The sequence below is a fragment of the Sorex fumeus genome, unplaced genomic scaffold, assembly GCF_029834395.1.
Source record: "Sorex fumeus unplaced genomic scaffold, SorFum_2.1 ptg000265l, whole genome shotgun sequence".
Classification (NCBI taxonomy): Eukaryota; Metazoa; Chordata; class Mammalia; order Eulipotyphla; family Soricidae; genus Sorex; species Sorex fumeus.
Window position 1 is genome coordinate 8,570,421 of NW_026606322.1, and position 25,718 is coordinate 8,596,138.

The window sequence follows — 25,718 nt, forward strand, 5'->3', positions numbered from 1 at the left end:
CACCACTCTCCATTTTTGATAGGGTGATTAGTTTTTGTTAGACACTATAAAGTTTTGTTTACATAAGCTTTATATATTCTGGGGTTTTGCCTTTTATGTGATTTAGTAGTGCAAATATTTCTTCCATTTGGTTCGTGGATTTCTTTCAGTTTCAGCCTGCGTCTTTTTCCATGCAATTATTTTAGTTGGCTGTCATCCTATTTATTATATTTTTTTGTTCTTGTTGTCTCTGCCAGTTGAGTTGAATTACTAAAGATGAGATGTTCAATAACGAAGAGTTTTGTCTATGGTTTCCTCAATGTATTTGTTGTATTATGGTCTAATCTTGAAACCACTTTGAATTTACTTTTGTGTTTGGTGTGAGATATAGTTCCAATTTATTTTTTCTTTTCTTCTATTTCTTTTGTTTTCTATCATTTTTTTTAATTTGGCTAATTAGTTTTACCAAAGTTGTTAAAGATTTTCTTACCTCACTTTGCCTCATGCTCCATACCCCTAAGTCATTTATTTATAACCTTTGAATCTATGTTCATAAATCAGAAATTTTATCTCCAATCTCTTAAAATCTATTCCATTGGTCTAGATTTATTTATTTATTCCATTTACTCTGTGCTGTGTTTGGCATATTGAATGCGTCACAGGGATCTTGCCAGGCTCTGCCGTGTGGGCGAGATCCTCTCGGTAGCTTGCCGGGCTCTCTGAGAGGGGAAGAGGACTCGAACTCAGGTCGGCCATGTTGGCTGCGTGCAAGGCAAATGCCCTACCACTGTGCTACCGCTCCAGCCCCGCTCGGAGAGCCGGCAAGCTACCGAGAGGATCTCGCCCGCACGGCAGAGCCTGGCAAGATCCCCGTGACGTATTCGATATGCCAAACACAGTAACAACAAAGTCTCCAATGGAGACGTTACTGGGCCCGCTCGAGCAAATCGATGATCAACAGGAGGGCCTTTACTTACTTTACTGGGCTGGAGCGATAGCACAGCGGTAGGGCGTTCGCCTTACACGCGGCCAACATGGCCGACCCGAGTTCGATTCCTCCGCCCCTCTCGGAGAGCCCGGCAAGCTACCGAGAGTATTCGATATGCCAGACACAGTAACAACAAAGTCTCCAATGGAGACGTTACTGGGCCCGCTCGAGCAAATCGATGATCAACGGGAGAGCCTTTACTTTTACTTTACTTTACTCTGTGCTAAGGCTCTGGTCCTTGAAAAAGTGACATACTTTTAATATACAAATATTTTACATCCTCTATTAATTCTCAGGTACTTTATATTTTGTAATACTACTATGAATAGTTTTCTTTTTATTTATTTCTCTCCTAGTTCATTATTTACATGTAGAAATGCAATTTTTTGTGTATTTATTTCATAGCTTCTACTTTGCAAAATTGTTTCAGTTTTCTGAATTTTTAGTTGACTCTTTAGTCTTCCACGTATATCGTCGTCAGGTCATCTATAAATAGAAATATTCTAACTTCTTTTACAATTTGAATGCCTTGGATTTTTTTCTTTTTTGCTTGCCTGATGGTCCATTTCTTTTCTTGTTGTGAAAAGGTATTCCAAAATTATACTGGATAATAGATGATAGCATGAACATCCTTGTCTTGTGCTTGCTCAGTGGGAAAGCTTTTAGTTTATATGCCCTCGATTGTAATTTTTTTTAATATGGGCTACTACTATCTTGAGTTCCTTATACCCTTATCTTGTTGAAACTTTTTGTCATGAATAGTTGAAAGTTGTCAAAGATTTTTTTCTTATCTATTTTTCTATATCCTGTATCTGAATAAAACCATGATGTTCTGTCTAATTTACCTGCCAATGATGAGAGTGGGATATTAAATTTTCCCACTGGTATTTTATTTCCATTTTTGAGTCTCCTCAGTTCTATTAGCAATTGCTTTATAAATATTGATGCCCACCCATATGGTATCATAGGGTATACTTATATTGTTAAGAGTGAAGAGCTTTGACAAAGAGAGTTGGAAGTGACCATTCTGGATAAGAACCACTTGCTGAAAACAGTAAAGGAACAAACGTGATGACCTCTCAGTATTTGTATTGTAAATCATAATAGCCTGAAGGGATAAAGAGAGAGAGAGAGACAGAGACAGAGGCAGAAAGAAGGAAAGTGCCTGCCATGGAGACAGACTGGGAGGAGGGTGGCAGGAGGGAAACTGGGGATATTGGTGGTGGGAAGTGTACACAGGTGGAAGGATGGGTGTAGAAACACTGTCTGACTGAAACCCGACCATGATCAGCTATGTAATTCTGTATCTCACAGTGACTCAAAAATAAATAAATAAAGATAAAAAAGAGAGAAAGACAAATATAGTTGGACATTACCTGAATACTACGCAGCTCTAAGAAACAAGAAAGTCATACCATGACATGGATGGAACTCAAGGCTATCATACTCAGTGAATTCAGAAGGAAACAGAGAGATAAAAATTGGCCCATCTCGATAGACATAGAAAGATTGCATTCATCTGGGGGATATAAAGTAACAAAGTATGAGATTAATACCCAAGAATAGCTGAGATCAGCACCAGGAGGATTACTCCATAACTTAGAGGCCAGCCGGGTATCCTAGAGGAAAGGGCAGTTCAGAAAGAGAAGGGAGCACCGAATAAAGGATGTTTGGAGGATCCTCCCAGGAGGGGAGATGCATGTCGAAAGTAGACTATGGACTGAACATGTTTGCCACTCAATGCCTCTTTTGCAGACCACAACACCCAAAAGGAGAGAGAGAACACAGGGGATTGCCCTGCCACAGAGACAGGGGGGATGGGGGGATGGGGGTGGGAGGGATATTATCCATGGTGGTGGAAAATGGGCACTGGTGGAGGGATGGGTATCTGATCATTGTATAATTGAAATCAAAGCACAAAAAATTGTAAATCTACAACTTTAAAAAAAATAAAATAAAATAAAAGTAAAGTAAAGTAAAGGCCCTCCCGTTGATCATCGATTTGCTCGAGCGGGCCCAGTAACGTCTCCATTGGAGACTTTGTTGTTACTGTGTCTGGCATATCGAATACTCTCGGTAGCTTGCCGGGCTCTCCGAGAGGGGCGGAGGAATCGAACTCGGGTCGGCCATGTTGGCTGCGTGCAAGGCAAACGCCTTACCGCTGTGCTCCGCCCCTCTCAAAATAAAATAAAGGGGAAAAAAAATTGGCCCATCTCATAAGTCGGAACTAAAGATATAGAGCAAGGAAGGAGCTCAGGCCAAAGGCAACACATCAGGAGAACTGACCCACACAACTGAGCTTAGGGGGAGGGAAGTGGATACAATTGTTGATGGGAGTGGTGTTGGAATTAATGTACATGGGAGACATCATTAACAGTATTGTAGATCAAAGAACCACAATCAAGAATAAAGTTTTAAAATTTGATGGAAAAAGTGAGGTAGTTTCATTCTAATTATTCTTTAACAAGATATGCAATGTATATGCATATCTCTAATTCTTTTTATTAGTCAAAAGCTGTGGATCTGATACAAATTTGGCTGTCCCTACATTTTAGTTTACTGTTAACCTATATGATTATTTTCCAACCATCCATTTTAAAACTGTGTTTATTATGAGAATACAAGTATGTCTTTTGTAAACAGCAGAAAGTTATTTCTTCCTGATCTGTATTCAGTTCATTGACATTTAGAAAAATTGTTGATGTGAAGGATATTGTTTCCACTTATCTATGAGGATTTGTGCCACTTTGCCATGTTAACCTTTGCTTTTATATGATGTCACACAGCATTCTTAGTAGAACTGGTTTGCTTGCAACAAATGTTCTCTGTTGTTTACCAGGGAATGGTTTTGTCACTCCCTAAGTTCTGAGGGATAGCCTTTCAGAATAGAGAATCTTAGTTGGAGTTTCGTTACGTTTAATACTTCCAATGTATCACTTCATTCTCTTCTTGTTTATAAAGTTCGATTTGAGAAAGTTTGATGTGAATCTAGGGTTGTTTGCCATTTTGCCATGCCATGTTTGCCTTGCCATGCTCCTCTTTTGCCACTTCAAGGAATCTATGTTTATATTTGCTTCTTGCTATTTTGATTCAAATGCATTTTAATGTTCTCTTTGTGTTTATTTTGAATGGTACTCTCTGGGCATCCTGGATCAGTATACCTTCACATTGGAGAATTTCTCAGCTATTATTTCTTCAACAAGTTACCCATTCCTTTTCCTTCTTCCATTTCTTTCAGAAATTCCTATAGTTCTGATGCTGTTCTTTCTGGTATTTTGAATAGTATCTCTGAAATTACCTATTCTTTTCTTAATCTCTATCATCTTTTCTTTATTGACAGAATTGTGCACATGGTTTTTAAGGGTCACTAATTTAATTTCAGCTACATCCTTTCTGCTGCTAAGACTTGTTTACAATTTTTAGCTCCTTTATTTCTGCTTGAATGAGTTCTTTTATTTTCCCATGAAATTCTCTTCAAGCCTATTGATCCTCTGTTCAATTTATTTTCCCCAGATCATTAAACATTGAGAGGATTTTTGCTCTAAAGTCTTCTTCAGGTGGGTTTAAAAGACCTGATGTAAAACCAGAGAGATAGTACAAGGTGCTTGCCTGGTACATGGCCAGCCTTAGTTCAATCACTAATGTTTTCCCAAGAATCGCCAAAAATAATGTCTAAGCACAGTGCCAAGAGTAAGCCTCGGCACTTCCATGTATGCTTGATCTGACATGGTTGAAGATCTTTCTGTGCTTTTGTCCCCATCTTCAAATGTGGTTGAATTCTTTCATTTTCTTTCATTGAACTTGGTGCTGTAGCGATAGCACAGGGCTGGAGCCATAGCACAGTGGTAGGGCATTTGCCTTGCACGCAGCTAACATGGCCAACCCGAGTTCGATTCCTCCGCCCCTCTCGGAGAGCCCGGCAAGCTACCGAGAGTATCTCACCCACACGGCAGAGCCTGGCAAGCTACCCTTGATGTATTCGATATGCCAAACACAGTAACAACAAAGTCTCCAATGCAGACATTACTGGGCCCGCTCGAGCAAATCGATGAACAACGGGAGGACAGTGACAGTGACAGTGACAGTGACAGTGACAGTGACAGTGACAGTACTCGGTGCTGCTTAGTTACTCCTGTCTAGAGGGTATCTCTCTAACTGCAGATGGGAGCTGACACCCTCCTAGAACCAAGAGGCATGCAGAGACCTCTTGAGGTCTTCTGTGCATTACGTAGGATGGAGCTCCAGAACTTATGTCTGGACGAAGGCATCTCACTCTTACAACTTCTATTTCTTTATAATAGCAAATACTTCCAATACAAACGAGGCTAGGCTTGCTGGGCAATCCTTCACAGAATACTCAGCCACTTGTTGATTTAGGAGTATCATGGAATTTTATGTATCCTGATGGCAAGAATATGGTACCTGCCAGGAGAAGCAGGACAGCTGATTCCTTGGGAACAGTCATTGACAGTTGGCCCAGCTGACTGCTAGGTTCATTTGCTGGGGGCAAATGTTATCTCCTGGCAACTAGAATGAAGTAACCTCCGAAGGTGGGGGGGGGGGGGGGCAGGGTGCTTGTACACTAGGTCAATCACCTATCCTTTGGTTTTTCTTTTTATGAACTTATCAAGTTCTGTTACCACATATTTGGTGGCTTGAAACCACATAAATTCATTATCCTTAATTACTGGAGGTCAGAAATAAGGGTCATTTCTAGTCCTGCCCAGCAAGCCTAGCTGTATTTCATCTGGGAGCTTGGAATATTCCATGCCCTTGCCTTTTTCACCCTCTAGAGTTTGCCCACGTACTTCAATCCCTATTTTTACCTGCCTATCTTCCTATCTCAGACTGACCTTCCGAGTTGTACCTTTATCAAGACATTTTAAATCACATTAGGTATGATGTAATAGTACAGGATAATTTCTGATTTCAAGTTTCTTAACTTCATCTGCAAAGTGCCTAGTACAATGAAATAGACTCGCTCCTCAAGGAGGTTCCAAAGATCAAAATTTAGACTTCTTCAAATAGTTGTTATTCAGCCTACAGCTGAACACTCAACAGTTCTTTTTTGCATATTTAAGGTTAATTAGGAATAATCAACACACCTCTCTTGCCATCTCTACAGTCAAATATACCTCTCTATCAGACTCCTTCACTAGTATCTAAGAAAAATCTTTTCAAAACTGTATCAGAGAAATTTCTTTTTATAAAAATTCATATGCATTGTATATTGTAGAATATATTCTCTCATTCAAGTCACTGGAATGAAATTTGAATTGCCGTGGACAGAAACATTTTCTTGAAGACCTGCCTCCTAAAATATTAAACAGCAGCTAATAGATATGTTATTAACTCATTTAATAATCTATGAGGTAATCCAGCATTTTATTCTAAATAACATGAAAGAAAAATGATAAAATACTTTATGAAATCAATAGACACTGTCAATGATACTTCCCGAATTAGCACTCAATCACTACTTTAAAATGATCTGAAATCAATAAGTCTTCACTCATATTTATTTCATACTGATTTATAGTGATCACCATATTTTTTCTAAATGTTCCAAAGTTTTCTACTTAAAATTCCAATAGCAGTTGCTCATAAAAATAAAGTTCAGTTGTTTATTTCATACTTTGTTGCATTGATAACTTTAATCATTATATTAGCATATGGAAGCCTCAAGTTTTCTTATCTCTTGGATCAATATACTTCTTTTTCTCCATAGTTAGAAATAATTGCATTTTTGTCATCTCTCTCTCATATACTCTCTTTCTATCTCTTTCGCACCACACACACACGCGCGCGCACACACACACACACACACACACACACACACCTCATTCTCACTAACACCTATGCTTTAAAATTTTGGCATGCTTTTCTTACATTCCTGATATCCTTTTATATTCATATTTCATTATATGTCTCTCTTTATATATTTTCTAAAAGTCTCTTGTGAACTCAGAATAGAATTCCTTTCTAAGCACATTATTATTTTCTTTAGAGGTATTTCCTTTTGCCTTTCTCATTGAACTTTTCAAAATCTTATACAGCTGAAATAGATTTATAAGATATTTTACCCTTTATGATCTATTTTTCATTTAACAGTCTCAAGGAAGCATTGGTTTGTAAAACAATTGGTTTTTAAAAGTTAACGGCACTTGAATACCTTAGCCCAGTGTTCCTTTTCTTTGGTATAAGGCAATTGTTGTCACATTGATGATCTGTTTTTCTTTAATAGCTAAAATCAAATCCAATAATTTTTTCCTGAAAGTAGTTTATTTCTACTTATTCTTTTAAATATACTCTAATAGCTAAATTTCTATACAGACTCTAATGACATTATGCTTAGTACTTCCTAAAGTTGTACGTGCCTCCAAAAATTGGTCTCAATTTATTTCCTATTGGGGGATTATAAATTATTCACCAGTCCCTTATCTTTCAAGATTGTTACAGAAATATTCTGTGACTGTTTGGAGAAAGTATAGAACCTTACCATACAAAATTTCACTTAGAGAAACTAAAAGAGAGAGATACTCTCTGTTTTTTCCTCTGAAAGTATAACAGAAAAATTGAAAAGCAAAATAATCAACTTCTCATAAGAATTGAAGACAGTTACTCCAACAGGATAGAAAACTAGAAGTCATGAAAACAGTGATGATAGAACAGGAGAGTCTCAAAACAGTGAGAAATGAAAATTCAAATCTATCCTCTGAAACCAGAAAGAGGTTAATTTTAAGACCTTAAATTAAATTACATTCCACATTACAAAGCACTGAATGAATGAAAAGAATCCATTAGACCACTGACAGAGTAGCACTGTAGCACTGTCCTCCCATTGTTCATTGATTTGCTCAAGTGGGCATCAGTAATGTCTCACAACAAATTGTGAGACTTGTTGTTGCTGTTTTTGGCATATTGAATATGCCACAGGGAGCTTGCCAGGCTTTGCTGTGCAGGCGAGTTACTCTTGGTAGCTTGCCAGCTTTCTGAGAAGGGTGGAGGATTCGAACCTGGGTCAGCAAATGCCTTACCTGGTGTGCTATGGCTCCAGCCCACTGACAGAGTACTGTCTGAAAATACAAGTATCAAAGGTTTGGTGAAATATCCCATAAAATTTGGTGCTGGGATAGATTTTCAGGCATTAAAAATCCACAGTGTTATTCCCCTAGCCCTTTCGTGGTCCTCTGGCAGAGACAGAATCCAGGGTGAGTAGCCGGCCTCACTCTGCCCTAGTTTAGTACTTTTATATTCATTTGCTTCTTTTGGAGAGAATGAATGTGCTGCTCTGGTGAAATTTGTCCTGACGGAGTTTTGGATTTAATTTCTGAACACTGAAAATAATCTTCCTTGCACCCTTAAAAGACAGAGCTTATCTCTTTGTCTCAAGGTCACTGGCTTGGTGTGGTCTGAAATAGGAGTGGCGCGGTTACAGCTGAGCCTCCCTGTAATCCAGACCACAGCAGTTTCCCTGGAACTTCAAATCTCCTACTGAGGTTTGATGTTTAGATTTTCAGAGGACAGACTTCATCTCTGTCCCGAAATTGCGGCTGTCTTAGAGGAGGTTAAATTTTTCATTCTCACTCTACCTTTGATAGTCCAATAGATTTTTGTTCTCTTTTCATCTTCAGCCCCTCCCCTCTGACTGAAGGCTTGAGGTTTAAGTCTCCCTTAAAGAAACGGCCATGCTTCATTTAATCCTGCTGCAGCCAGACTGCTGTGGATGTCACGCTTCTGATGAGACATTAAATCAAGGTAAACATTAATCCCCCAGGCTGTAGCATCTATGAAGAGAAGAAAAATGTAGCGTCACCTCACAGGAAACAATGCCGTCAATCCGGGCCTTCTTCTCTGCCCCCAGACCTTGTACCCACAAAGTTAATTATAAAACGCTTTCCTGGAATTTATTAGAAGCCATATTTAATTTGGTGCAGAAAATATTTTCACCAATCTTGCCTGAAAATAAATGCTTCCAGTAGTAGACAACAATAAATAAATGTATACATCAGACCATGAGTATTTCAACTTTTGACAATATCAATCATAATAATAATAAAGCCATTATAATCTATATTCCTGCGTGCTGTGGGCTTAATGAAATAAGCCAACTATATTGGCAAATTTTGCAATCTAGTTAAATCATCTAAGAAGGGTAAGGCTGGTTTGAGAAAAATCTTAGAAGGTGCCAGCTAAGGATTGCTGTTTTGTTTTGTTTCGTTTTTTTACTATCTTCCTCTAAATGACTTATTTCTTTATATTACATTCTAATTCACCTAGAATTTTTATGTTAGTGAAGAATATGATTTAATATAATTTAATAATTTTATCAGAACCATTCATTAGGAAAGTGCTACCTCCCTCGCAGCACGCGCGTGCACACACACACACACACACACACACACACACACACACACTGATATAAACCATAATGCCCGTAAGTAGAGAGATAGTAAGAAAGAAATTGTCTGCCATAGAGGCAGGGGGAAGGTTAGGATGGGGAAGGGTGGGAGTAGGGGTAGGGTTATTGGGGACATTGGTGGTGGGAAATGTACACTAGTGGAGGGATGGTTGTTCAATCATTGTATGACTAAAACTCAAACATGAGAGCTTTGTAACTGTAGCTTACAGTGATTCAATTAAAAAAATTTTAATTAAAAAAAAAGAAAACATAATAGGCTTGTACCTAGAAGTTTATGGCTTTCTGTCTCATTCTACTGGTTTTTGTTTGTTTGTTTGTTTGTTTGTTTGTTTTTTCTTTAATTAAAAAAAATTGTAGCTGAGGGGACTGGGTAGGGCGTTTGCCTTGCATGCAGCCGACTTGGGTTCGATTCCCAGCATCCCGTACGGTCCTCTGAGCCAGGAGTGATTCCTGAGTGCAAAGCCAGGAGTAACTCCTGAGCGCTGCCGGGTGTGACCCAAAAAGGAAAAAACAATCAATTGAAACTCCGTGAATTACAAAGTTGCAGTTATTCATGATTGCGTTTCAAGTGTACAGTCTTCCAACACCAATCTCTTTCCCTGTGTCCACCAATGTCCTGTTTCCCTCCCTCCTCCTGGCCTGGCTCTTGGAAGGCACTATTTTTAGTTTCTTTTTCCCTCTCCCTCCTCTACCCTTTCTCAGCCTCTTTTAGGTACTGGGATTTACAGAAATATTGTTATTGATAGAGTATTGTGCGTATTGCTTTCCCTCCTTCCAGCACCCAGTCCTGGTCCTGGGGACCACTTTCCTCTACCATTGTCATGGGAGTTCCTTCCCTCACCTATCCCACTGGCCAGCAGTGGCAAGCTTCCTATTAAGGACCAGTTCTTCTTCTCTTTGCTTCCATTGCCTTTGGGTGTCACTCCCCTTCTTTGTTTCTTTACATCTCCCATCTGAATGAGATCATACATTGTATGTCCCTCTCCCCCGACTCATTTTACCCAGCATGATACTTTCCATTCTACTTTTTACCCTCTGATGATGTCTATCTCTGTATCCCACTTATTTAATTTATATGATTTATTAAATACTTCAATGTCTTAGAGCTCAAGTATTCTTCCTTAATTTTAAAATTAATTTATATCCTCACCCACTCACTTCTCTAGGTTAAAAATTCATTTTATCAAGACCAGGCTTACGATTCACTGGTTCTGGAGGATATATTACGATATAATCATAAAACCAGGTAATGTCAAAGAATGACAGTCACCACGAGAATCTAGAAAGAATCAAGGCAGGCTTCTCCCAGCAGGTTTCAAAGGGAGTAAAAGTTTGATAAAACCTTGATTTTGAAATTCTGAATTTCAAATCTGAGATGCTATTTTTGTCCAAAAGCAAATCTATTTTCCAAGTTCAAATAAATGCTCTCAGCAGGATTTTCACTTACATTAATTTTCACAGTGCTCGGGGATCATGGGCACTTTGGTGGCATTTTGGAGTGGTCCGATAACTTTGTACATCAATACCAGAAAATTTAACGCTACTGTCACCATATTTCATAAACTATAATAAAGTCTTTTAAGATAACTAAAAGAAGAAATTCACAAAAGGTGTGTACTTCATGACTCCTGAAAAGGCCACAAATATAAGGCTAAATAAACAGTTAACTTCATTTATTGGAAAAGGATGGAACTTTGGGGAGTGATATTGGTGGTCTACATCTTTGATTGCAGTGCTCATTATATAATCTCAATGCATAGATCATATACAATACTGGTGATTTAATTTAAAATTTTACTCATGTAACATCCCAATAAACATACTACAGAAGTGGGAGAAGTATATATTGACTCATATATTTAAGAAAACTTTATATTCTTCACTTTGAGGCATATTTGGGTTATGTACTAAATTGAAGTTTTAACCACATGTCTTTTCCTTTCCTTCCTCCACCTTGACTTATTATTTCCAAGTGTTGGTCCCCACCAACGATGCCTGTCTAACAATAAACAGTGCAACTCATGAATAAGAAAATAATTCATCTCTTCTTATAATAAAGTTAATTCCCCCGATCAGGCACTTATTTGCTTTCCTTAGCCCTCACACCCAATGTTCTGGATATAAATATCTGGGCCCTCGGAAGTGAGATACATATTTAATTCATTTGCCTACCCCCTGTGGCAAGAAATTAGATCACATTAGAATTGCTTGGTAAGGTAGAAATACAATTTCCAAAGTGGAAGGGGAGAAAAGCAGACAACATAACAAACGTTCCAATACGTCATTATTGAATACTGTGATTTGTCTGTTGTTCATGTTGCTCAACAATATTTAGCGTAACTCCTTCAAGCTGATTCCAAAGAACCTGTACAGCGTGTTTCTGAGATTTCCGTTTTGTAGTCCTACGCTTTAAATGACAACACATTATTTGCCATGATTATTTCTATTTAGCTTTCTTACTTAATCCATGAAACCAACCCAATGCCTTTGGGTTAGAATGGCTCCTTTTTGCATCAGTTGTGATTTTTAAGGTAGAACATATTCTCACTTTCCATTTGGTGATGAGACCTGTCACTTCAATGACCGTAGTTCTAGGAATTAAAGCTGCATCCACACTTGGCTGGTTCTCAGTGAATTCACTCAGCAGTCCTGATATAGAACAGGACAGGAAAAGATGAGCTGGACATGCCAGCTGGACTGACTTGCATAATTAATCTCACCACACAAACTTAACCTGTGTATAGAGCAGTCATAGCTCTCTTTCAACTGCAAAGACTCATTACACCATCAGTGATTTTTTTTTTCTGGGAACCCCTAGAAGCAAACAATTACATTTAGGAAAAAGCCTTTAAGACTATTTAATATAAAAGTCTACTTTCATAAATGAGATAAACTCTAAGCGCTTCTTTTATTTTTGTTTGTTTTGTTCTGAATAACACTCAAATTTCTCTTTTTCCTTTCAAACCATTTTATATATGGATTTATGGCTTTAAGATAAGGTGTTATGCTAAGTCCGTTTTATGACCTAAATATTCACTCATTAAAACTATATTAATACTTTAATAAACTATATAAAGATGATGAAACACATGTGCATTTATAAAACTATATGTCATTCAGGCCACATCCCCATGGAGGGAATTCACATAATGACCTCATTCATCTATGAAGACACAATCTTTGTTGACACATACACATTCATCTACTTGTCCAGCATGATTAGCCCTCTGCTTATTGATGATTTCCTTCTGCTATGAATATGCGTGTCCAGTTGTCTGCCTCTCAGGGCATCTCATCCACCAGCCAAAGGAGAAGACCTAGGGATATGCAAATCATTGATTTGGCTCATTATTCTGGAAGAATTTCTCAGTGGTCTTCTTCTATCATTCTAACTGAAATTGGATGAGTTTTTGTTGATTCTTCTCTTTTTCTCCCTTACTAAAGCAGTCTTTTCAAACAAAACCACAAACTCAGCTATTACCTGGAAGGAAGCTATGATCAAAGGTAGTCTTTCTGGGGATGAATGATAGCTACCTAGCACTCGTCCATTGGAGATAGAAACCATCTTGCCTCTGTTCACCTCTGGAGCGACTGGGACTGTGTGCTTAAACAAGATCACAGAAAACTATCCGGGGTCCATAGCAGTAGTACAGCGGGCAGGGTGTTTGTCTTGCACATAGATGGTATACATCTTCCAAAATGGTTTCAGTATTCCATATGGTTCCCCCAAGCTTAACAGGAGTTATCCCTGAGTACAGAGCCAGGATTCAGTCCTGGGCACGACTAGGTGCTGTTCCCCATTTCAAGCAAACAAACTAAAACAAACAAACACTGTCCTCCCATTGTTCATCAATTTGCTCCAGCTGGCCCAGCAACGTTTTTGAGACTTGTTGTTACTGTGTTTGGCATATTGAATACGTTACGGGTAGCTTGCCAGGCCTTGCAGTGTGGGCGAGATACTCTCGGTAGCTTGCCGAGCTCTCCAAGAGGGGCAGAGAAATTGCCCAGGCTGGGCTGGGCTGGCTGTGCGCAAGACGATGAATGCCCTACCGCTGTGCTATCGCTTAGAGCAAACAAAAAAGAAAAACAAAAATTACCTGGCCTAACTTATCCACAAATCTGTTCTCTACTCACTACTTTTTGGTCCTTTTTTAATTCTGGAGTTTCTCTCTAGTTAATGGTTTGTCTGAACTTTTCTACCTGTTATCTGTATTGATATTGTAATGATCCTGAGGAAACAAAATTTTATGTCCATTGACAATGTAAAGACCTCCGCTGATGAAAAAGTAGAGACCATTGTCATGAAAACATGGGAAAATAAAAGGACATGACTAACGTTATCAAAATAAATAGATACAAAAAAGGCAAGAGCCGATAAAGACCTAGCTGTGTGGCCTGGTGAGTGAAAATACATAGGACGATATTTTCATTTCTCCTATATAGAAATTAACAGGAGGTCCTGATAAGACACCGTGGAAACATAGTATAAATTTTGGTGAAAAATAGGTCACATTTGAGAGGCCTTCTAGTGTCTAATACCAATAGTATTGGTACCTCTGACCCCATTGCAGAAGGGGGTGGTCGCAGAGAATGAGTCAAACACATAAATTGATAAACACACATAAACTTCTTTTTCAATCTTTGAAGCCAAAGATTTGAATAAAAATTGTGATTTAAAAAATATATCTGTTAGTTGGGTGACCTTGGAAATTTAGCTAATCCTCATCTGTAAACTAGGGATAGTATCTCCTCTGGAGGGGCAATTTATAGCATAAATAAAACATTTAGCACAGTACCTAGTATGTAGTCTTAGAAAAATGACTGATCTCATCAGGTTTTCTCTTTGGACTGTGTTTCTCTTCTATAAGAAAAAATAAAAGGACTTTCCCCCCTTTTTATTAAATTAATGTGAGATACATAGTTACAAAATTGTTCATGATTGGGTTTCAGTCATATAATATTTCAACACCTGTCCTTTAACCAGTGTACATTTCCCACCACCACCAATGTCCCCAATTTCCCTTTTGTCACCCCCAAAACTAAAAGGCTTAGCAAAGAGGAGCTCACAGAGAATCTCCCAGACATTGGACTAGATAAGATTAGGAGTTTAAATAAATTTACATTTAATGCTATGCTATTTTAAGAAAATATTAGTCCCCATATTTCTCTAATGGGTCATAGTTTTTGAATAAGAAAGACAACTTTGAAGATTTGCTAGGTAATATTGAAATGTATACTGGTGCTATTACTGTGAAAAGTACATTTTCCTGCACTGATGGGTCCTTGAGAATGGTATGAAAGATATGCATGCAAAATTCAGGAGGTTAAGAAATTAGAGATTTTATATTTCTTTTCTTTTCTTTTTTTTTGTCAGAGTCAGAATCCAGGGATCTGGGATCTAGGAATGAGGACTAGGAAGGAAGAGTGTGTAAGATGGGAGAGATGAGGGATTGAATAAACAGCAACTAACCAGCAACCCTCCAGAACTCACGGCTGCTTCTTCTGGAAGGGAGCATAAAATGAGGCTCCCATAACCTTGCCACCTGGACTCCACGCAGCTTCGGGGTGCACCAGAGGGGTATGGGTGAGAACCCTCCCCGCCCCAAGGGACCCAGCCCCAGCAACTGACCTCCACTAACAAACCACCACCATGCTCCAGACCACTTTCCACATGCTCAGGCCGAACCTCACACATGAGCGAAATCCCACGGAACCCAGGTAATGTGGAACTTTGTGATCCTGGACTCTGATCTCAACAGGACCTGGGAGCAGAGATCCTCTGCCTGCTTCCCCCAGTCTCCAGTAACCCAGGAATCACACCCATAATTCACCTCATGCGGCGCCAGATAATCTCCTCATTGTCCACCCTCCTGAACGGCTACTTCTCCTGGAAGGGAGCATAAAATGATGCTCCCATAACCATGCCACCGGACTCTGCATCAGGCTATTTTCACTCAGAGTGCCCCCAGAGGCGGGCGGGTAAGAGCTCTCCCCTCCCCAAGGGACCCAGCCCCTGCAGCCAACCTTCTCTAACCAACAGCTACCACGCTCCAGGCCATTTTCCACATGCTCAGGCCAAGCCTCATGCATGAGTGAACATATTCCTGGACCACAGGGCCTCGAAATATCATCATAGAGGGAAAAAAATATATATATTTATGTATATCTCTTGGATAGCCCAGCAAGCTACCAAGAGTATCCTGCCCGCATGGGAGAGCCTGGCAAGCTCCCTGTGGTGTATTCAATACGCCAAAAACAGTAACAATAACAGGTCTCATGCCCCTGATCTTGAAAGCGCCTCCAATCGTTTGGAAAGACAAGTAAGGAGATGCTGCTAAAATCTCAAGGCTGGGACGAATGGAGATGTTACTGGTGCCCACTCGAGTAAATCAATGAACAACAGGATGACAGGTGATACAGTGATATAGTGATGCTACATTTTAAGTAGATGGTTTGGATCCATTTCCAAATGTCCTGGTGTCTCCTTTACCCATGTACATCACTTGTCCTGTCCCTGGCATTGCCCCATTCTGTGCACAGCTTCCTAAGTCCTATCCCACACTGTCTACTCACCTCCAATGTATAATCACAGGGACTCGTCCCTACATCTTTGTCCAGTGTATTCATTCCTAGTCTGAAGTAAAAACTCTGGACCTTTCCCAAAGATTCTATGATGACTAGTCCTGGTGTTCCTTAAGTCTGTAGCCTGTCACCAGGTGCTTATGAGCAAGATTCCTGTGCTCTGCCCCTATGGCTGGGACATCCCTGTGCTCTGTCCATATGGCTAGGTCTTACTCGAACCGTACCTCAGCAATTCTTGCTATCCTGTTCAGACTTTCCTCATCACATACTATGTCTGCGGTACACATGGATGAGACTCTGGTGCTCAGTATTTGCCCATGCCTGAGTATGCCATTTTCCAAGCCTGTGTGCAAACTTTATCTATGCCTACAGTCTGCCTGGGTGTATTCAGAGAGAGTGAGACTGAGGGTTTCCTTTTATCTGCTGCCATCTTTAAACTTCATTATCTCTTTTGATTTGTTGCCTCTCTTTTGAGAGGTTCCCTGTTCCATGGGCAAGACTTAAAGTGATTCTTTAAAAATCACTTTAAATTCACCTGGTTGCTCCACCTTTTCCCTCACATTGCATCAGTATTGGGAGAGCAAAAGAGGATTTATTCCTGACTTCATGGGTTCTTGAGAACTGTATAAAAGATTCACAAAGGAAACTCAGAAGCTTAAGAAGTAGATGAGTCCAGGTTCCTCACCAATGTCTCTATCCACCCATGTACAACTGTATTTTGATGCCCAGTCCAGATTTAAAAAAAAGTCGTAGTCTTGTTCTCCCGCCATCTGCTTGTCTTCCGTGTACAATGGCCTAGTTTTATCCCTGTGTTGTTCTCTGCCCAGCACATGCTTTTATACTCTGAAATCCGCAGCTGGAATCCCTTCACATATTTCCCATTGCTGAGGCTTGATGCTTTGTAACTTGTTGCTGGCCAATCTGGGCTGATCACTCCAGTGATTTCCAGTTCCCTTGGCTTTGCTTAGTCTCTGACAATATATACGAGTGCATGGGGAAAATCCCTGCTGTCCTTTGGTCTGTCTTGGTATAGGTAAAAGGGCAAAAGGAAGTTCCCTGGTATGGACTCCCTTTGATTTCCTGCTATATTCCACTGCCAGCCATTCCATTCCATTATTGACAGAACACTTGTTCAGTGGGTGAGATTTAAAATGACCAGAAAAAATAACTAGTTTACCTGTTGTCCAGCCCTTCCATGCACATGATAACAGGATCTTAGATTAAAAATATGGAATGATATAGTGGCGAGGAGTTGGGCAGCCAAAGAGCAGGGTAGAAAAGGAAAGGCTGTTCAAAATTATGCAGGAGTAGTGTGTACAGAGGCATTCTTGGATAAGACAAGAGGAAAGAAAGGGGAAATAATCTTGGGTTCAGGAAAGCAGTGAGCCAAGTCTTGCAGGCCAGCAAAAGCTTTGATAAACAAAAAGAAAATGTACAGTGCAATTGCAAGAGCAAGCAACAAGAATTATTTAAAAACTGAGTAACTGAGCCTCTAGTAAAAGGGGACAATAAAGCATTACAAATTGGGATTCCTAACAACAGACATGGGTCCTAAGAAATGAGCTCACCATTATAACTAAGGCATAGATTTCACACATGTCCTTTGCAGTACCAGGACTAGAGTACTGTTAAATCTACAAACAGAATAGAGAGAGAAAGATTTTAAACTAAAATTGTTCCTGAGTAGAAAGTCATTTCATATCTTCATATGACAACAGGCTCTCACAACACATATAACTTGAAACAGAAATAAAGAACAGGAAAGCATAATTGCAGAATGTACAGAGATATTTTAGTACATGTGCCCAGAGGCATTTTAAAAATATGGGCTTGTTTTTCAAAATTAAGAAAATGAACTGAATATATTAATGATTAAGATGGTATCACTAGAATTCAACTTATTTGTTTTTAAATTATTTTTTTAATTTTTTTAAATTTTTAATAGTGAGACATCATGAGGTACAGTTGCAGACTTACACATTTTTGTGCTTGGGTTTCAATTATACAATGATCAAATACCCATCCCTCCACCGGTGCCCATTTCCCACCACCACGGATCCCAGTATCCCTCCCACCCCCCCAACCCCCCCATCCCATCCCACCCTGCCTCTGTGGCAGGGCATTCCCTTTTGTTCTCTCTCTCTTATTGGGTGTTGTGGTTTGAAAAAGAGGCAATGGGTGACAATCATGTTTAGTCTATAGTCTACTTTCAGCATGCTTCTCCCATCCTGGGAAGATCCTCCCGACACCTTTATTTGGTGTTCCCTTCTCTATCTGAGCTCCCTTTTCCCCTAGCATGTGTGGTTGGCCTCCAAGCCATGGAGTAACATTCCTGGTACTAATCACGGCCATTCTTGAGTGTTAGTCTCCTATTTTGTTACCTTATGTTCCCTAGATAAATGCAATCTTTCTATATCTATCCCTTTCTTTCTGAGTCATTTTATTTTTAATAATATTCTAAGGCTTTTTACCTGCCAGTCATTAATTTAATAGTATTTTTTTAAGCATCTTGAAATCATTCCATGAAAATCAGACCTAGAAAACTCACAGTGATAGACACTTTTGGAAATTCAAATTTTTAAGGATACTGAATATTGACACTTTTGTTTCTTGATGTAATTGTATGTGTGTCTATGTTCATATGTATGAATGTGTCTGTACATGTATGTATACTGGAGATCAAGCAGGTAGAGGCATGAGTTCAGTATGTAGGCACAGGAAATATTAAAGAAATCTTACGGAACTGGATGTAAAACCAAAGAGCATTGATAGAAATCATCACACAGTTTCTAAACTTCGATTTACCAACGCGGATCCCAAAACTCAGTGACAAACCTAAGAGAGAGAATGAGGATGAAAGTCGTGTTTAGAGTAACTGGGTGAGGAAGTACAATGGTTTCTTACACAAGTATAGGGAATATAAGGGGGAGTAGGAAAGAGACAGAGTGAAAGGGAAGAGAAGAAGACATGGACAAGAGGACACAGGAATAGGGTCAAGGGGATTCAGGAACATCAGTGGTGTTAAAGAGTACAAGAGCTGAGTGTCCAACCAGGAGCCACCAGCCCTGAAATTGCGAAACCCAACTTTTAATAACCAGACTTAAAAGGTGCCTTCCAAAATGGCAGAAAATTATTATCTACCCAAGAAAGGCCCATGGTGGATAGTGTTCTCAAAAGATCTCTTTTGAGACTATAAGATTGATTCTCATCTTTTTTTTCTCTGTTGTAACACATAATAATATATGTACCCTCCTCTGAGCACAAGTATGGTAGTCTATTACATATGAATTCTCACACACTACCTCTAACTTTTCTAACTACCTGCTTCAAAAGAATCTATCAGTATGCAAATGAATATCATAATGAAGTGCTTATTCCGAATACATATTTTTAAAAGGAAAATTATTGCTAGAATTAGGTATTTTACCAATTGTAAGAAATAAATTACCTAATATACTTATCACCCTTAAAACTCACTGGAGTACTACCTCCAGAATTAATAATCAGTTGTATGAACAGATAGTAACCTTATTTTTAAATAAAAGAAACAGAATAAGAAGCAATGGAAAGAAAGTGGAAATAATAAGAAAATATAAATAAAAGTTAAAAACAATTTAAAGGAGATAATTAAAAATAAGAAGAAATAATTTTAAAGGAATACTTAAATCATAAAAGGGGAAATTAAAGAAAGAAAAAGACTAAACAAAGACCCTAAACCAGTAAAGACTGACCTTACAATAAGTCTTTGAATATATTGGGCCTTCTTGCATTTTCTGTCATTGAAAGTTTATACTCCTATGATAGACTACGTTGCCCAATACCTTTCAATGTGATCTTATTTGGAGATGAGGTTTTTACAAGGGTAACTAAGTTAAAGTGAGATTATTAGAGTGTCAGACAGATAGTACTGCAAAAGGCACATGCTGTGCCAGCAGCTATTCAATTCCTGGCACCACCATATGAATCTGCAGTCCCATTACCAGTCTCACTCCCTAACCAGTGTAGACAAACACCAACCAGTGTAGACAATTACCACCCTCCCCACACCCAGAAAATAAAAGCAATATCATTAGAGTGAGCATCAACCTAGTACAAATGGTGCATTTCTAAAAAGAAGAAATTTGGAAATAGATGTACATACAAGAAGAATGCTAAGCTAAGGTAAAGGCAGAAATCAGAGGGACACTGATAGTTCTATCAGCAGGAATACCAAAGACGGCCAGCAAACTGAAAGAAAATTTCTTCCTCAGAGCCCTTCGAAGGAAATCAACCTTGATCTTCATGACACATTGGTTTGGGGATCCTTGCTTCTAGAACTAGTAGTCAAGATATTTTTGTTGTTAAAACTATTCAGTGCATTGCCATTCTCTGCTATGAAAGGCCTAGCAATTTAATCTAATTCTGAAGAAGTGTCAGGCACCCTCAGAAAAGAATTTGGAACCATGTCTATTTGTCAGGTGAGATGATTTCTCTACTAAGAAATTGGAGAGAATTGAGGACTTCAAGGCAGACAGAGACCTAACAACTAGATAGTAACTACCAAAACATTAATTCAATGGAAATGAAAGGAGGAAACCCAGACATTTCATTATGTATATCCAAAACACATGAAAATAAAGAGAGGGTTACCAAGTGCTTCTAGGGGTCAGAATTAGATTTCTGGCAGCAAACAGGCCAGGCAAGGTAGGATAAGAGATAAGAATGAAAAGTCATATCCATCCAGTAGACTGTTTGCCTCCAGCTCTAAAACACTGTTATGAATGTGAATTTCTGTGTCTTAGATGGTAACTCTCTAGGTTTTAAAAGAATTAACATGTATGCTTTAAAAATTATTCTCTTTGGAAGTGTGACTTAGTTCAGTACCACAAGTCAGCATGAATAATGAATAGTTACCATGTTTGTTTTCACTCACAGAAGCTCTGGCCTTTATCTTTCTGCATGAGTTCACACCTTTCAAACAGGCAGAAGTGGCCACCGGGATTATGAAAATTGTAAATTAAACAAAACATCAAATGTGCATGAGAGTACACATTAGAAACATAAAATGATTTCTAAAGTTAGAGAAAACAGAGAGGAGGATTTCAGTATAAAACAGTGAAAAATGTGTTCAACCATTAAAAGTGCATACCTTCATATACAAATGCACAAATTAATTTGACAAATGTGGCATCCTATTTCTACACATTTTGATTATATTAAGCAACTATATTGTTGAACTTTCATAGCCACAACCATTCCTCCAGTCATCTCAGAATTTTGTCCTTCACAACCTTGCTGTACTGTCAATAAAGCATAGCTACCATTCTCTTACGAAAACCATCTAAGTGCACTGTAAAAAGAAGTGATGAGGGCACAATGTCCTAACTTGAAAGTAACTATGATATAATTTTCCAATTGCTATTACAGAGAAGTGGGGAGAGGAGGGTGCTAGGTAATCGAATTAATACAATTACTTATTTTAAATTTCTCCTACTTTAGACATAGCCAGTCAGATAGATATGAAAATGTCTAAGAAGCAGAGTAATATAAAAAAAAAAGGTGTACCTAGGTCAGGAAGCTTCCATTTAGACCTGACACTCATGTCAAGAGAGATGGCAGCCTCTCTTTGAACGCGAATCTATTAATCTATGCAAATGGCGAAAAGCCATCGTTCTCAGCCACGTCCACATGGCCAAAGAACAAAGCAGCAAATGACAAGAAGTCATAGAGCAGCAGGCCTTGAATGACACATACCCCCAGTGAAAGATTACAGAACAGTGAACCTCATACCAAACCAGAGACCTAATACACAGGAAGCAAAAAGAGAGAGGTCTGAACATGGGGGATTCAAACTACGTATTTAAGCTGTATGATTAATAAACTTTAATATCATAGAAATCAGGATTGTAGAGACTAGAGAGGTAGTATAGTGTGCTTGCCTTGCACATAGATGACCCAGGTTTAATCCCCAGTATCCCATATGGTCCCCCAAGCACTTCCAGGAATGAGTCCTGAATGCCGAGTCAGGAATTACTCCTGACTCCGCCAAATGTGGCCCAAAACCAAATTTTTTTAGAAAAGAGTTTTGTACGCTAATTTTACATATAGAAGTTAAGCACCCACACTGGAACCAGACCAGTTGTCAGATGATTTTTATCAAACTCACATCAGTTCTGATTATGCGATAGTCTCTTGTCTGGAATGCCTCCTGCTGATGTATCAGTCTTGCCTAGATCATTATACCTTTTTGCTCCTCAATTTTTTTCAATACTCATTTCTCTTTGCTGACTACCTTCTGTCTTCTACTTTGTCCTATCTTCTTACTAAATCAGTTTAGATATTTATATCATACTTCTGCTTCTTCAGAACATGGTGAATGGTCCTTACACTTTTGTAGAATGATGCTTCCTCACCAGGCTGCATCTCTCTGTCTAAACTTTTCTTTCTTCAAAAGGGCACTGGAATCCTAACATAATTTATTCCATAGCTGAATAAATAATTGGAGTAGATATGTCTCTAGGTGAAGAGAGAAGGTAAGTTCCTTCTCAATGATTTCAAACATCCAGAGTACTATTCATATGTTTAAAAGAATTTAAAAAAAAACTATAATTACCAGCTCCCATTACCTTTCTCTTCTCTTACTCTTGCTCCTTGGTGCTTATATTGTCACAAAGAGCTTGAGAGTGGGAATCAAAAAACTCAGATTAAGTCCTAACTATTAATTGCTCTATGGAAATAAAGTCTAAAAATAATATTGTTACCTGTAAAATAGAAAGGTTATTGTGATCCCTGACTACAAAATTATTGTGAGAAGTAATTGCCTGAGAAGTGCCTTGTCTGGGGTTTGAAAATTTAATAATTATATTATTGAAATGTTAGATATTTTTATATTATTGCCAAAAAGAAGTCCATGAGCAGGAGATTAGATTGGTATCTAAGCCTTATCAAGAATATTCAGAAGGAACCCAGCTATGACCATAATGGCTAGAAAGTTGTGTCATATTTTTAAATACAACTCAGTTACTAGTTACTAGTTAATAGTTAAACTATTGAGTACAAATTTACCTAAAATATTCAGAAGAAGCTTAAAGAAGATCAAGTTGGCTAGAATGTGGTGTCAGATTTTGAAATCCAATTTAGTTACACTTAATAAAGAAAAATGTATATAGTTATTGTCTTGATTTTGATGTATTCTTTGGTGTGCTAATATTCAACAATTTCTTAGTACTAGTCCATAGGGCTATGTACAGTGTTATACATATTAAATGTTGTATCATCCATTTGCCCTTATGTTATATATCCTATAATTTTTTAAAATATAATTTTGTTTCCATTTCCTAGAATATTTAAGAATTCCTATAAAAAGTCAGTTTTCTGGAATTTTCCTCCAGATCTTATACAATTCTTTTCAAAATTATGCTTTTGCTATTGGTCTGTCACAGTAATTTTATTCCTGATTCCACAGTATTTATTCTTACTCTCCATAGTGATTCATACTCCTAATATAGTTAAAAACTGGTTGATATCCTTAGATATTCAGCTATTCTGCGATATTCAATTATTCTTAGATATCCACATTATCTACAAATTTGTTTTCTATAAATTAGTGGACTGAAGTGGCCAAATTCTTGACTTACTGTGGTTTGCAAAAGAGGCATTGAGTGGCAATTATGTTTGGTCTATAGTCTACTTTCAGCATGCATCTCACATCCTGGGAGGATACTCCCAACACCCTTTATTTGGTGCTCCCTTCTCTATCTGAGCTGCCTTTTCCCCTAGCGTGTGCGGCTGGCCTCCAAGCCATGGAGTAAACCTCCTAGTACTTACCTCAACTATTCTTGGGTGTTAGTCTCCTATTTTGTTACTTTATGTTCCCCAGAGGAATGCAATCTTTCTATGTCTGTCCCTCTCTTTCTGACTCATTTTGCTTAGCACGGTACTTTCCATGCAGTACCACTTATATGTAAATTTCATGACTTTATCTTTTCTAACAGCTATATAGTACTCCATTGTGTAGATGTACCAAAGTTTCTTTAATCAGTCATCTGTTCTCGAGCACTCAGGTTTTTTCCAGATTCTAGCTATTGTAAAGAGTGCTGCAATGAACAAACAAGTGCAGATGTCACTTCAACTATACTTTTTTGCCCCTCTGGGATATATTCCCAGGAGTAGTATTGCTGGGTAAAATGGGAGCTTGTCTTGCTCACTGAAAAATATTTCAGGAGTAGACAAGCAGTGAAGTAAACAAATTTTATTTGGAGGGTTTTGGAAGGGAAGGAAGAAGAAAAAGTGGGAGTGTGAAGAGTAAAAGAGACAGAGAAATGCACACAGGAGGGAACTCGGGCTTCTCCAACGGTGGAGAGAACACCTACAAACACCCCAGCGTTAGATAGGAAAGCATAAAAGTACACATCTCAAGAAAGGAGATGCGGATGACACATGTGCTCAGGCACCACATGTACTTGGCCACACAGGTGCAAGCATCACACAGGTTCAGGCAGCATATACATGCCCTTCCTTTGTTCATGGTGTCTTTTATAGGCTCTTCCCGGGTTGTCTTGATTCAGAAGTTCTGGAGTCTTCTCTGGGCTGGATCACATTATAATCAGATTAAGGGAGAGGTCAGAGGGTTTGAAGCACTTCATGGGGAGAGGTCCAACCTCCTCAAGGTCCTCTGAAGATCTTATCAGGTCTGTTTTCTGTACCCACAGGGTGGATCAGTCTTAGGATTTTCCTCCCAGAAGTTCTGTAGGCCTAAATTTTATTGCTGAGGGCCTTTCTCTGTTTACCTGCCTACATCAGCATCAACTGAGGAAAAGAAAAGTATCAGCCTAATATTGAAAGAGAGAGCCTCAGTTTGGCCTTGCCAGCTGCTATGAGCAGTCCCATTTTTGAATGGCCCATCCTACATTTTTGAGTTTCTGCAAATTCCTGGGATTTTCTGAAAAATAGGGAGTTAACAATTGTTCGTCAAAAAATTCTGCCCCAGAATTTAGGCTCAAAGGGAGACTAAGATAATGGGAAATATCTGTGGTAAATATCTAGACAAGGATCTGTTAGATGCTTGCATCCTTTGTAACACTTGCCAAGAGCTCAATTTTCATTTAAAAGACTCTATAGGAAAAACATTGTCTTTAACTTTCCTGCATTCCTTGTAACACAAAGACTTGGTTCTCCTATAAAAATCCCACATAAAGAGCCATAGTTAACTTAATCCTATACCAAGTTCCTCCCCACTTGAGGACCTCCTTTTCTTTTCTCTTTTCCAATAAACCTTCTAACCCTGAGCCTGAGCATCTTTATTTTTCAGTTCATTCTTGAAAATATTGAAGAACGTGGGGCTGGAGAGATAGCACAGCGGGTAGGGTGTTTGCCTTGCACGCGGCCGACCCGGGTTCGATTCCCAGCATCCCATATGGTCCCCTGAGCACGCCAGGAGTACTTCCTGAGCACAGAGCCAGGAGTAACCCCTGTGCATCGCCGGGTGTGATCCAAAAACCAAAAAAAAAAAAAAAAAGAAAATATTGAAGAACGTGAGAAACACCAATGGATACAGAGACCTGCCACCACCGCTTCTGCTTCATCTGCATCAATATCAACTCCCTGAAAATCATAAAAATAATTATAAAAGCGGGTGCATAGAAATATTACAGCTATTCAGGTGCTTGCCTTGTACACAGCAAATCTGCTTTTGATCATGGCACCCCATAAGGTCGTCCAATTCAGGAGTGACCCCTGAGCACAGAGCCAGAGCCCTGAGCACCACCA